Below are 14,794 nucleotides of genomic sequence, written 5' to 3' on the forward strand. Positions count from 1 at the left end.
GAGCATTCTCGGTCCGCACAAGATTGGTCCGGGGCGATAATACGAAGACACTCTTTTCACAGGGCAATAATGTACGACCCCATAATTCGCGTCCACTAATTTGAGTCCCTTGGCTTTCAATTATTGGGCTGCGCATTATTGGTACAGGTCGAGAAAGCCCGACCCAATAATGTACGACCCAATAATTGGAAGCCAAAAACCAGAGACATTCTTTTTTTTAAGGGAGCTGTCAAAATTAGTAGGGACGTTCTGACATTAGCTCTTGACAATTTAAAAATAATCGGTTTTTTCTAGTGCCATCTTTCAGTGACATTGACAGTATTGACACTTGTTGGTTTACAAATACAATAAAATTAAATGAATTCTAATAAAAGAAACAGTAGACTCAGTAGAGGTACGAGGTACTGAAAAAATATTAATTAATGGAGAAGCCGAAGTTGGAGGTAAGTGCCGCAATTCAACAACTTAAGCTAAAAAAATCTTCGTGTCCGCATGGTATTCCCTCGTGCGTATGGACTGTACAGCATGGTGCTGGCGGAGCCGCTATGGGACATATTTAACCTCTGTCTCGAGCTAGAAGTATTCCCAGAAATTTGGAAAATTACTTGAGTGATGACCAGTACTGAAAGGTGGATCAGGAGATAAGGCAAGAGGGTTTCGACTTTCGAGCGACACAAAGTTTGTACCCCACACTTAATTTTTTTAGACTGCATGAGAGACAGACAGCAGTAAGTATGTAGATTATGTAGGGCACAGATTGAAACCAGCAGTGATATGGCAGTTTGTTCAAAAGAATATCTTGGTTATATTTGACAACCGGTCTGGCCTAGTGGGTGCCTAGCCTAGTGACCCTGCCTGTGAAGCTGATGGTTCTGGGTTCAAATCCTGGTTAGGGAATTTATTTGTTTGATGAGACAGATATTTGTATATTGAATAATTATATTGTTGTCTGGGTGCCCACAACACAAGCCTTCTTGAGCTTACTGTGGGACTTAGTCAATTTGTGTAAAAATGTCCCAATATATTTATTTATATTGAGATTGACTGAGAAAACAAGGTGTATGCTACAAGGTGCAGGTTTCTGCAAAACATATCGGTGAGTCCATTAAGACAGCTGTTTATCAGAAAAACTGAGACTGGGTCACTGATCAATGGATCAAACACCATCAAAAACTACTACTTAAGAGCAAAAAAATTGTGTTTATAGGTTCAGCAAAACTACAAAAGGATACATACCTATGTTGGTGGATCCCCTTAGTTAGTTAGTTATACTGGGCATTTTATGCAAGTCGACAACCATTGGCCTATTTTGCGTGAAAACGAGGTAGCACTACTCTATAGTTAGTTTTATTTAGCATTAGAAAATATAAGGTAAACAATCTTGATGTGTCTTTTAATTGAAAAACACAGTCTAAAAATAAGTTACGGCAAATATGTAACAATTATGAATCTAATATGTTCATTTATATTCTTCTGCTTTCTTACCGTTCGTCAACTGTTTCTGCATAAAATAGTTGTGATCACCCATATATCATCTAAACACTTGACTTGTTACAATTCGCTCCTTAAAAAGCGCATATTTAATCTACCGGTACCTAAAGTATCATCTGCATTTGCTAAACGTTTCGGGGACTACATAAAGGCAGCAACTTACAACGCCATTCTCAAGAACTGTGATTTAAAAGATAGCACTGCAAATGAGGCCAAAAACACTACCTATAAGCTACTTCAATCACTGAGTTACACAGAGACAGAAGCTATTTTGCAAAGTGTCACTTCACTGTAATTTTTACCTTAGACTATGTTAATTGTTAATTTTTAGTTTTAAGTATTAAATGTAAGTTTTAATGTTATTATGTGATATTATATTAATAGTATGACCTGCACACGATAACGAAACTCTGTTATACAAGTGTAATTGGTTCCCCGCGATACAGGTGTAACCTAGTGCGGGGGCCCCTGGTAACTATGTTTGTAACAGTTTTTAGAAATAAATTATTCTTATTCTTATTCTTATAAGTAATAGTTATTGATTTTTAAAAAGCGTTTTTCAACTAAAAGACATGTCAAGATTGCTTACCTTCTTCCAAGCTCTTTCTAATGCAAAAAAAAACGAACTATAGCCACCCCAGCTCCTCCATGACACCTAGCAGTGTCTTCAGGTTGCTAACTGCCTCCTTCAATGTGCACGGAGTCCCTAGGTATTGGTTCCTGTATACTTCTACCTTCTACATACAGTGTAGGAGAATATGCTTTACTGTTTCTTCTTCTTCCATGCACACTCTGCACATGGGGCTGTCTGTTTTACCCATATTATGTAGGTGTTTGATTAGTGCAGCGGTCGGCAACAAGCGGCCCGCGAACCTCTCACTTGCGGCCCGCGAGCCTTTCACTAGCGGCCCGCAAACCTCTCACTTGCACCCCGCGAGTCTCCTAGGCTATTTTGTATGTAATATTGACAAACGACAATGTCTGATAAAGTCATAAATATTAACAAAGTGCGGCCCGCATCAACTTCGGTAACTACTATTTGGTCCTTGGCTGCTAAAAGGTTGCCGACCGCTGGATTAGTCTGTTATGTCCTGTGATTAATCCTACTATTTTGCGTAGTTGGTGTCTGGGTGTTTTTAGTAATATTTTGGTGTAAGCTTGTAGTTTTGTTCTTTGGTCTGCCTACAGGTGTTCATTTTAGTCCAGTACTTATTGTGAAGCTGTTTGTGATGTTGGTCTAGCTGGTTTCTGAACCTTTCCTGGCCAGTTCATCCGCTGCATCGTTTCCTCTTGATCCACTATGCCCCTTTATCCATTATACTGTTACTTTGTTGCCTTCTTTGCTCACTTCAGTGAGGCCTCGATGACATTCAAGTATGAGTTCCGTTGTAAGTTTGTAGCTACCTAGTGCTTGCAGTACTGATTTACTGTCTGACAGTATTACTATAAATAAATAAATAAATAAATAAATAAATAAATATTATAGGGACATTCTTACACAAATTGACTAAGCCCCACGGTAAGCTCAAGAAGGCTTGTGTTGTGGGTACTCAGACAACGATATATATAATATATAAATACTTAAATACATAGAAAACAACCATGACTCAGGAACAAATATCTGTATCATCATACAAATAAATGCCCTTACCAGGATTCGAACCCGGGACCATCGGCTTCATAGGCAGGGTCACTACCCACTAGGCCAGACCGGTCGTCAAACTATATTTTCTTGTTTTACTTCTCGTCTTTTTATCGCATTGCAAGCTTCTATTATTCCTACACATTCAGCTTGGCATACCGTATTGTGTTCCCAGTGTAACCCAGGGGTTTTGAGATGTATATGTTCAGGTCCTCCGAGAAGACACCACATCCGGTCCCTTCATTTGTTTTTGAGCCATTTGAGATAGAGATCTTTATAGAGATAGAGATCTTTATTTTGCATCCAATGTACATATTTATATTACATACAAGTAAACTGCATAGTAACATACAGGCACATGGACCCTGGTAGGGTATCGCAAAAATATTTGTAACAAATCAAATTATAAATTTTATGTGACAAGCATAACATGACTTAAAGTAAATTAAGAGTAGGTAACAATTAGGAGTACTTAATCAATTTAATATTTTTTAACTAAAATGTGTTTTCGTACTTACATATACTTATAATTATAAGAAGTTATCTTCCATAAACTCAGATATACTGTAGTAGCACTTTTCGACCAGCTTACTTTTTAGATTTGTTGCAAATTGGTTGTATTTGTGGATATTCTTAAGTTTGTTTGGTATAGTCCTTATTAAATATATATTAAAAACGGGTCACTCACGTATTTTAAGTCGAAAAACGCTCGACATGTTTCACTCCGTACCGAGGAGTGTCATCAGGAGCTTGCGTTTACGGTGACGGACCGGCGCAGACTGCGGGCCGCAGCTCTCCGCGCCCGATAACTCGGCGCAGGCGCCGGTGGCGGCAAGGGGGGCGAGAAACTACCCTCATTTATGGCATTATTGTCAAATACGTGAGTGACCCGTTTTTAATATATTTAATATGTCTGTGTCTCACGGAAGTTTTGTTATTAAAATTGGTATAGTCCTTGTACAAAAAGAAACATAAAACATGAAAGAACACACATCATTAGTACAAAGGCGAACTTATCATGTAATTCATGTATGCGGCACCGCGATATAATACATTCGGTAAAGACACACTGAAAGAAAACGAACTTAAAGATGTTCTTCTGTTCTGCAGGAAAACAAGAAGATTCGAGGAGAATGGTGTGGCACTTAATGCCGCCGGGACAGTAACCTAGCTGCAGCTCCAACTCTAGGGAATTGGGCTGAATGAACGCAACACGTGATCGACAGCCCACCTGCTTCCTGCCGAGCGTCCCTACACTACCCCTACATGGATGCCTCGCTTATTCTGCTCTACAAAACTTCTGTAAGTAGAGAATGTACAAGTGCAAGAGTTGAAGGATTGAAAGAGCTTGTCGTCTTACCTGACAGTTTTCCACACATTTACCTTAATTAATTTAAATGATTTTAATAATTATAGTCCTTTTTAGGGTTCCGTACCTCAAAAGGAAAAAACGGAACCCTTATAGGATCACTCGTGCGTCTGTCTGTCCGTCTGTCACAGCCGATTTTCTCCGGAACTACTGGACCAATCAAGTTGAAATTTGGTACACATATGTAAGTTTGTGACCCAAATATGGACATGTAACGTAAACAAGTTAATTTTAAACATGGGGACCACTTTTGGGGGGTAAATGAAAATCTAAAAAAAAAATTTTTTCAAACTATATCATGTTACATATCAAATGAAAGAGCTTATTGTAAGGATCTCAAATATATTTTTTTTATAATTTTCTAATAAACAGTTTAGAAGTTATTCAAGAAAATAGGCAAAAAATGACCATTCCCCCCCTTTATCTCCGAAACTACTAGGTCTAAAATTTTGAAAAAAATACATAAAATAGGTCTATACCTATAGATGTCAGGAAAACCTATTAGAAATGTACAGTCAAGCGTGAGTCGGACTTAATTACAGTTTTAGATCCGACCCCTACGGATTTTTTAAAGATATTTCACTCACATATTTAATTACACAAACGGGTCTACCGCGATATAATTTCATTGTTTTTTTACCTTTAATTCCGATGTTTCAGCTGAGTTGCACCAGCTGTGGTCACGGAAAGACTGACGTCCCAACAAACCCACAAACGCCAACCAAACGCGGTAGACCCGTTTGTGTAATTAAATATGTGTACAAAACGCGAGAGTTTAAAGTGTTAGATTTCACTCACGTTTCACATAAAAAATACATTGTTAACAGTGCCGGATTAACCAATAAGCAAAACAAGCACGTGCTTAGGGCACCACGTTCAGGGGGGGCACCAAAATGCCAGGTTGAAAAAGGTGAACAAATTTTAAAATTAGGGACAGACACATCGTTTTTACCACACGATTTTTTTTTAGCTGTCCAAAAGCTAGTTTGCAAAAATAATGGCGCGTATTTCTTTGGGAAACAATCGGTAGCAGTAGAAGAGGTGTGATTCGCATAGATTCGATTTCAACCCACTATTTTGCGGTTCGGCGTTAGGTCTTATGCGAGGCCTTCTGCCTTACGGCAAAGTTGATCTTCTGCCTTAAGTAATTACACTTGGGCGTGGATCCAAATCCAAGCTTTCCTCTTCGCAGCTGGGCCTACTGCCTTGCTCACACTTCGCCAATTCAATTCACTTGGTCAATTCCAAGCTCTACTTTCTTGCATATTTTATGCATGAAAACAACCTCGCTGAGAGCCTTAAATATCGAGCCTTATGCGAAGCTAGGCTGATAGAAAACTGTCCCATCCTTTCTCTGTATGAAATCCTGGATTCGGGCCTGGTTCGGACTAAAAGTAAAATTGCGTTTTTTATATCGAAAAATTTTCGCCCTCGCTTCGCTCGCCTTTTCAATAACTTTCTAAGGTATGACAAAGGTGACATTCGGATGACGACTGCAGCAACATTACTCTGTTGCAACGTTACTGCTGCAGTACTGTCAACTTCCGTGATAAAATGATGTGACTGATTTCCATACTAAAAGCAAAAATGTACAACTGTCTATCATATTGCGTTTTTATATCGAAAAATTTTCACGCTCGCTTCGCTCGCGTTTCAATCACTTTCTTAGATATGATAAAGGTGACATTCGGGTGGCGACTGCAGCAGTATTAGGCACTCTGTTGCAACATTACTGCTACGGCACTGTCAATTTTCGTGATAAAATGATGTGACTGATTTCCATTCTCAGCTGTAATGCGGCATTGAACTTCTCTCAATTTACCAAAAAAATCAATGTAATCTTGATGACCCTAGGGAGAGGGGGCACCATGGTCTAGAAATGCTTAAAGCATCAAAATATCTTAATCCGGCACTGATTGTTAAAAATTGTGTAATATACATATATATGGAACGCGAGCCCGACTCGCACTTGGCGGGTTTTTTTTCAGATTACCTCAATTACCTCTAGTATACTACTTTTGAGGTTAGAACAACCCACCAAAACATTTAATGTAAAGTGTTGCCAAGACTAGTTGCATAAAGCTTTTATACTAAAAAGTTATCAGATCCCGTAGTAGGTACCAAGACTTTTACTCTGTCATTCCTAACTTTATAAGCTCTAACAGTATAAAGCCAACATCTTGGTCAAACAGTACGGCTTGGCGGTTTCGTTGGTGTCATACTCATATGGACAATCCCGTAATGACACTTTCAGAATTTGAAAGACCTTTGTTGCTACTTTGTACAACAAGTCCACTGAGGGAGTGTTTGTAAAAACGACATATCAGTTTATATAAACTACGATAATACAAGGTCATATAAGCAGGCATAATTTTAAAACATTTAACATTTAGGTTTTCATAAAAGTTACGTACCTATTTCTAGCGCCATCTGTGTATGTAGGGCCTATTTAAATAAGCCAGGAAAGTTATGAAAGTGAATTAAAGTTTATGTTGCACTGATAAAATCATTTTAAACAAATATTCTAAATATAATTATTCTCAAATTTCAGGAGCTGATACAAGCAGCCAGAATGAGTCTCTGCTGAGTCGCCGGCGCCGGACGTGCGTCGCGCGCCTCGGGCGTCTGACGTCTTCGTGTCAGTCGCCAATTGCAGGAGAAGATACGAATAGTTAGGTATAAAAGCTACTTTAGTCAACCTCGCCTCAGTACTGTTTGTATTGACTGAAATACAAGTAGCATATATGAGACGTTCGGACGTATCCGTGAAAATACGAAGGTAAAGGAAATTGCACTACATTTTTAGAACCTATTCACCTGTCAGTAAAATATTGAAAAGGAATGTTCATGAGTTTTATAATTTTCTTTCCTCCAACAGCTTCACATGGAGCAAATGTAAACCTTTTATGTTAATAATATCAGTAATGTCAAGGTACAACGCTCTTTAGATCATATTGCCATTCCTTTTACTCGAGCGGCCTGTGGGTTAACTATACGAAGCGAGCCTACAATGCATTAAAAGTGCAGTATAACAATGCATTCAGAATGCTGTTGGGCTTACCTCGTAGATGTAGTGCATCTGGCATGTTTTGCGAAGCTAGAAGTTTTCTGGCAATCATGCGCAAGAAAATAGTATCTCTGCTAGGTCGAGTTAGAAGCAGTCCCAAACATACATGTCCGAAAAGTAGAACTCCCTTAGATCGTGTTTCAATTTATCGCCTCTCGTTGGCAATTAAGGTGGTTCGCTTTCCATACAAAAAACAATTAAGTACCTAATAGTGTGTAATTACTTAATATAACGCAATTGTTTTTTGTATGGAAAGCGAACCACCTTAACTTTTCGCACAACGTTTTGTAGTTGCAGTAAGTACTTACATATGGCCGGTAAAATTTTCGAAATAGGTATGTATTTACGTACAGTGCTAATTGCCGCACATAGAATAATTAAAGTTTGATCAATCGGAATATGTTCATAAGTCACTTATTACATTTCGATTTATAAGTCTGTATTTTCCAGCTTTAGATGTGCATGACTGCATATGCACATCTAAAGCTGAAAAATGCTTTCATGAATACGTTTATAATTATGGCTAAATTATGGTAATAGGGACAAATTTATCATTTTCAACCAAAGGGGTACTTATTATCTGTTGTCAATAAGGCGCTATTTCCATAAAGCTTCAATTTGAAATCAGCCTCGTCGACAACCGACAATGATAACCTTTTGGTTGAAAACGTCACAAATTATGGCGATAGAGAATACAATGTTCTGTTGCCAGAGTGCAGCACTAGTAAAACCCGTAAACGAGTGAATTGCAAAAAAGTGTAGGTAACACAATGGAATATTCACAAAAATATGCAAGAATGTAACACAAAATGAAGAAAATGTACGTGTTTTTTTTTGTGTTACGTCACACAAAGGAAGCCAAAATCGACGCCGCAATATTTTTCACGACGTGTAGAATAAAAGTGGCGTCGAATTCAGGAATCCGCAAATACCATACCGATAGCCAAGTAATTTATCTATAGAACAATGTTAAAACAGTAGTAGAAACGGTTAGCTTTGCAAACTTTTAGTAGATTGGTTTGGTTTTGGTAGATCTCTCGGTTTGGCATGCTTGATGCTCTTCACATCACCACAGACGGAGGTCGACAGTTCGAATCTGTCTTGTTCAACCAATTGATGGAGGCACATGCACGCATACGAACCACATATTACACTACCATCCTGAAGCTAATTGGATTATTTGCATTTACTATTATAGTATATACCTATGCCTTATTTTTACGCCTAACTAAGACCCTATAAGCTTTTAACAAAAACCATTATTTCTTTTATACCTACGGGCGGTTTAGCTCCCGTACCTACCTCTATTATACCTAGCCACGTGCTAAAGCAACAATGTCCTTTAAATTCGTATCCTGTATCGTGATAGTATTAAGATTCAGCTCGTCTACATTGAGGTGGTCGATCGTCCTAAATACATTACCAAAACATGTTAACTCGTATGAGCTGTTACATAGATTTGAACCTTAATACTATCATGATAATTTTTGATTAATATTTTTAAATAATTTGTTAAGCATATTTACACTTGCAAATATAATTTGCAGCATTCTAATATTATGCTATGGTAAACATATAACATGTTATATATTCGCGATTCATGTCAACAGCCCTATTGTCAGGCCCCCTCCAGCAGCAGCGCCCCCGCCCCGCAGTAATAGTTATTTGTTTTACAAGGAGGCAAAGTTGTTGTTCAATCGCTCGTGCTAATATTGATACCCGAGCAAGCGAAAGATTCCAAAATTGAACCAATAGCGTAGCGAGTGGTTAAAAAAATGGAATCTTGAGCGTTGCGAGGGTTTCAAAGCGCGAGGGTTAAACAAAATTTGCCCCCGAGTGAAACACAAAATTTTTCACCACACCAACCCGAAGCAAATATTAAATGTAAAATATCAAAGAAAATCAAATCCAAATGAATGTTATTAAATATGTATCATCCAAAATCATCATTTAAAAGTCAATTCTACCAGCAAACATAAGAAAACAACTCAAAATTTACATTTGATTACTTTGCCTCACATGTGAATAAAATGCAACTTTGTTATCAGTTTTTGAAGTGCAAAGTAAGCCTTTCCGAGCTGGTGTGGTGAAAAATATAATGTTCTAGTGCTGAAACGTATCACTATCACTGTTTAGTTAGAACAACATGAACCTCATAGAACCCTCTTTCAAGTGCTATTGAAAGAGGCGGCTATACAGGGCCTGGGGCCTAGGGCGGCGAATAGTTATTTACGATACAAGTGCGGAAAAGAGGAAATTCGAACGAGTGGCGATAAATTAAAACACGACCGAAGGGAGTGTTTTAAATCCACACGATTTGCAAATTACCTATTCGCACGAGTATCGTACAACGTTTTACAGTACATGGCCCTTTAAACTTTTGACATACGCACGAAAAGTGCTATTTTACGCACTGTGCGGGAAAATAGGACCATATGTACTTTAAATTATATTTTTATTATTAATTTGTATAAATATATGAATGTCATTAGTCATTGCCTGCATTAAATGTACTTAATCTATGCTTCCATAAATATATTTACTATCATTATCAATATATTACAAGACGTTGCACATATGTCGTTGTTTCACTTATATGCACACCAATATAGCCTAATATAACTGGAAAGCCTGGCAGGCTAATCTTTTAACACGTTGGCTGCCATAAACATTGAACATCACCGTTGGGATCACGTAATCTTCTCTGTGTGCCCATGAGCATCACCAGTGGAATCGAAAGCTCGTTACCTCTTTATTGACCTCAGTAATATAGTGATGCTGGGATCACTAAATTTGTAAGGGGCGTGGGAGATACACTTTAGGTGAAGGATGGTGGGCAGCCAATGTGTTTAATACTTCGTTTATTTTTGGTAGGCTTAATTTTGCTGCCCTTTTTAGTAGTTTCGGTCGGACACTACACAAAACCCATTGCGGTCCGGTCCAGGCGCCATAGTGACGATGACGAGCTATTCATAAAAACTGAAATCTCTAAACTACTCGAAGACGGTATCATCGAACACAGTGTATTTCCCTGGCGGGCAAAAGTTCTAATTGCCGGTGGAGGTCTACATAAGAAGAGGATGGTAATCGATTATTCTCAAACGATTATCAAATAGGGTATAGTTAGACCGTAAAAAGTCTGCAGCGATTTTGATAGCCCACGCAGTGCAAGTGTCATTTAAAACGTCAATCTTCTATGAAATTATGACTTATACATAACACTTACACTGCGTGGGCTATCAAATCCGCTGCAGACTTTTATTGGTGCGACTATAATTGCGTCAGTTTATCGTCCGGTGTCAGTTTCCGTCCACTTGACGGATTAGTAAATAATAAATTTCATTTATTTATAATTTGCTACTTGCGAAATATATTTTTATGTAGATAGATAAATTGTTTAGGTATTAAGGATCAAGGAATATAATACTCACTATTTATTTATTTATTTATATTTAATTATATTCAAATTTCGTCAAATGGACGGAAACTGACACCGGACGAAAACTAGCACAATGACCCTATACTGAATTGGATGCATTCCCATTGCCAAAAATAGAAACAATTGTCGCAAAAGCAGCACAATACAATTATTTCAGTCAAATTGCTTATCACCATTCAAGTATACAGGGTGTCCAGTAATTAATGAACAACCTTCTAACCATCGGCCCTGTCGATTACATTACAAAAAATTACATTGTACTCTAACATTTTCAAGAAGTCTGGTCGCTTGTGGTGAAAAAAAAATGTATGGAGAACAGAGTGCCCAACTTTCTTAAAAATAGTTTATCTAATACTGATTCTAAAATGGTATCACACATGCTATTTACATTTCTACAAACAAAAATATGGCCTAGATGGTGATTAAAGTGAAGTATGGTGCTAACTAATAAAAAAGACATAAAAGTGTGATTATCTCGAAAACCACGAAACTTTTACTAGACCTATAAGTGCATTTTCTGGACCAGCCTAAGGTGCCCTGCCGATGGTTGGAAGGTTGTCCATTAATTACTGGACACCCTGTATAAGTACTCTATGTATAAGTACCTATTCTACAAAAAGAACGAATATACACCGCGTTTGAAGCAAACGGTAAATTATATGGTACCATGTACCATGGTATATCAGTTCGGGGTCACCAACGGTGTAGCGGCTTTCCAGCCAGAGCTGGGCACCGTTAATCAAAAAGTTAACTTCGTTAATCGTTAATCCGTTAAATAAAAAGTTAACTTCGTTAAACGTTAAAACGTTACTTTTCAAAAGTTTTAACGGAAGTTAAAGTTAATCGTTAACTCGAAATCGTAAATATACGCAATAAGAAATAATAGACTGGAGGAAACCGGCCTGTTTTGAAAAAAGTCGTCGACATCTCTTCTAAATACCTAAAACTGGTATGGATGTATTCCTCGTGATCTCTAGAATACGAATTGACCGGTTTTAGTTTATGGAGGGGGGGACGGGTCGAAAAAAAGGGGGGCAAAGATGGCGGCCGACCATCATTGATATTTGTTCACATCTTGAGTCCTATGGGACCGATCGGTTCGTGTGAGGTGTCGTTTGAAAGAGTATTAAACGTGCTATTATTGTTTTATAATAACCGTAGTCATAACTGTAGTCGTTTACAAAATATTTTAAAATATTTGATTTTTTACCGTGCATGGATAGCATAAGTACTGATTAAATATGCGTCTAACTTAATAAATTACAATTATACCGCAATTATTTTATTACAAAATATACGAGATATTTCTTTAGCTTACCAAAAACATAAGTTTTATTGGTGTATGATATTATATAACCAAGTAATTACGAATTTTGTTCAGCATGGGTCACTAAGCGCTGTCACGTAAATGGCGGGCGACCGGCGTCAACTTTTCATTATTTCTCGGGTTCTATTTTATTGATCAGTTGGTGATAGATACCATTTGAAAGAATATTAAACGTACTATATTTGGTTTTCAATAACTGTAGTCCTAACTTTAGTCATTTTCAAAATAATTGAAAACATATGATTTTTTACCGTGCATGCACATGAGTACTGCTAAAACATGCTTCTAACTCAATAAATTATAACTTTACCGCTATTAATGTAATTACAAAATATACGAGACATTTCATAAGCTTTCCAAAAACATAAGTTTTATTGGTGTTTGATATTATATAACCAAGTAATAATGAATTTTGTTCAGCATGGGTCACTGCGCACCGTCATATAAATCCCAACAAACAATTAGGCGACAATTAGCACCTATTTTCTTACCTAAAGACATAGCCTGGCTCTAGAATAGCTACATGTTTAGTCTTAGTTTTACAGGCTCTGGTGACATAAAAGTGTTTAAAAGGTTTATCTAAAGATTTAAGATCTACAGTAGATGTTTTGGGCGCTATAATGCATGTTAAGCTGCTAGTGTTATAGCTTATAGCTCAAAGTGAATTGAACAACCTTAACATGTATATGCGTAATAGTCTGCAATTTGCACTTAAGTTTCTAAACGCGTGATAAAGTCTTCTACGTATAGCCTCTTATATCGCAATCGCTACTTAACTCTCTTGTATGACTTACAGTCGAACAGAGAAGTTATGAGTCGCTATTATAGATTTAAGATCATGTAGTTACAGACGAGCGTTATTTAAATACCGTAGTACTCTCTAATCTCATACCTGTCAATAGAGTCATACATATAAGCTAAAACTACAGTGCCAAACGCCAATGAATCAATAGGTAAGCAAAAACAGCAAAATAAAATAGTAAATAAATATAAATATTTTACTCAATATTGACCTAATGTTACTATTACTATACTTAAAACCGGAATTCACGGATAGTTATTGTTCACTGTTTCCAAAATTAAATGTGGTAGACCACAAATAAAAATATATTGCATTAAGATAAATTTGCAAAGAATCAGAGGCCCTTTAAAATTTTGTTTTAATAATACATATATGTACCTAGTTGTTGACAGTATAATTAATTTCGCCAAAATAAATCCGCAGATAACGCCGGCATCAGTGCACTAAAATAATTACTTGTTTTTATTTACTCGCCATTAGATTTTACTTCAAGTTATCAGATTGTAAGCTTACAAAAATGCAACGAAAGTACATAGTGGCAAAGAAAAATAACGTGCAATTACCTTCTTGAGTGCCTATTACAAATATTGACCATAAATGCTAATTTACCATCTAAAGCTGAAACTATCACCTATGTGGACCTACGCTGCTACTCAAATAGTAGTCACTTATTTTGCATCCTGGAGCGTGCCGGCGACAAATATCCCTTTAAAGCGCCACAAGCCTCAGATCTCAAGGTGATTTTAAATTATTAATTACGGAGTGGGTTTGAAAACGTTTTACGTGTAGATGTGAGTCAAATAACAACACAGATATTAAGTACTTTATATGCAGTGGTCTTGCAATCATGAAAGCTACGAACTTAACAATGTTATGAACCTAGAACTGGGCTTTTGTCAAAACATACTTAAGTTTCCTGTGATAAAAGACAAAGCAAATAAACCATCATTTATATCGATATTTTATAACAGAACCTCACATTTTGGATACTTACATTATCAAATGTACTGTCAAACAATAATAGAATGCTGCTGGTCTACCAGGCGCTCGCCGCGCCGTGTGTTTGCTTGCTTGCTTGGCGAAATTGGTCCTGGCTTACATATATATTTATAATTGTACGGTAACTAAACAATATTTTTGGAAAGTTAATAAATAGTTTGTTGATTTTATTCTAAAAATTTCACGCTATATTTACTACATTATCTCTTTCTCAAATTATTTCAGTGACTAAGCAAACCTCTTAGGTAAAAAAAAATTAAACATTTTCTTTAATATTTTTAAAATGGTTAATTTTGGGCCTCAGATTTCAAACAATCGAGTATTCACAGAAAATTTAATATGCTTGCAAATGGTATCCACCAAGTATCAGAAAAATAGAACCGGGAATATAATGAAAACTCAACCATGGCCGGGCTCCATTTACGTGACGGTGCACAGTACTCATGCTGAACAAAATTCATGATTACATAGTTATACAACATTATACAGCAATAAAACTTATATTTTTAGATAGCTCATAAAATTTTCCGTATATTTTGAAAACATTTATTGCGGTAATGTTATAATCTATTGAGTTAGAAGCATGTTTTACCAGTACTTATGTCCATGCACGGTAAAAATCATATATTTTCAATTATTTTGTAAATGACTACAGTTA

General features: G+C 36.9%; 1 long non-coding RNA gene across 1 annotated transcript; it reads left to right on the plus strand.

The window, feature by feature from the left end:
• Positions 1-48: 48 nt before the first annotated feature.
• On the plus strand, positions 49-7,665 carry LOC134791856 (uncharacterized). Its single transcript, XR_010144349.1, has 3 exons — positions 49-443; positions 4,244-4,435; positions 7,054-7,665. It is a non-coding gene; the product is annotated as an uncharacterized LOC134791856 (long non-coding RNA).
• The last annotated feature ends 7,129 nt before the right edge of the window (positions 7,666-14,794 follow it).

This window comes from Cydia splendana, chromosome 6 (assembly GCF_910591565.1).
Source record: "Cydia splendana chromosome 6, ilCydSple1.2, whole genome shotgun sequence".
NCBI lineage: Eukaryota > Metazoa > Arthropoda > Insecta > Lepidoptera > Tortricidae > Cydia > Cydia splendana.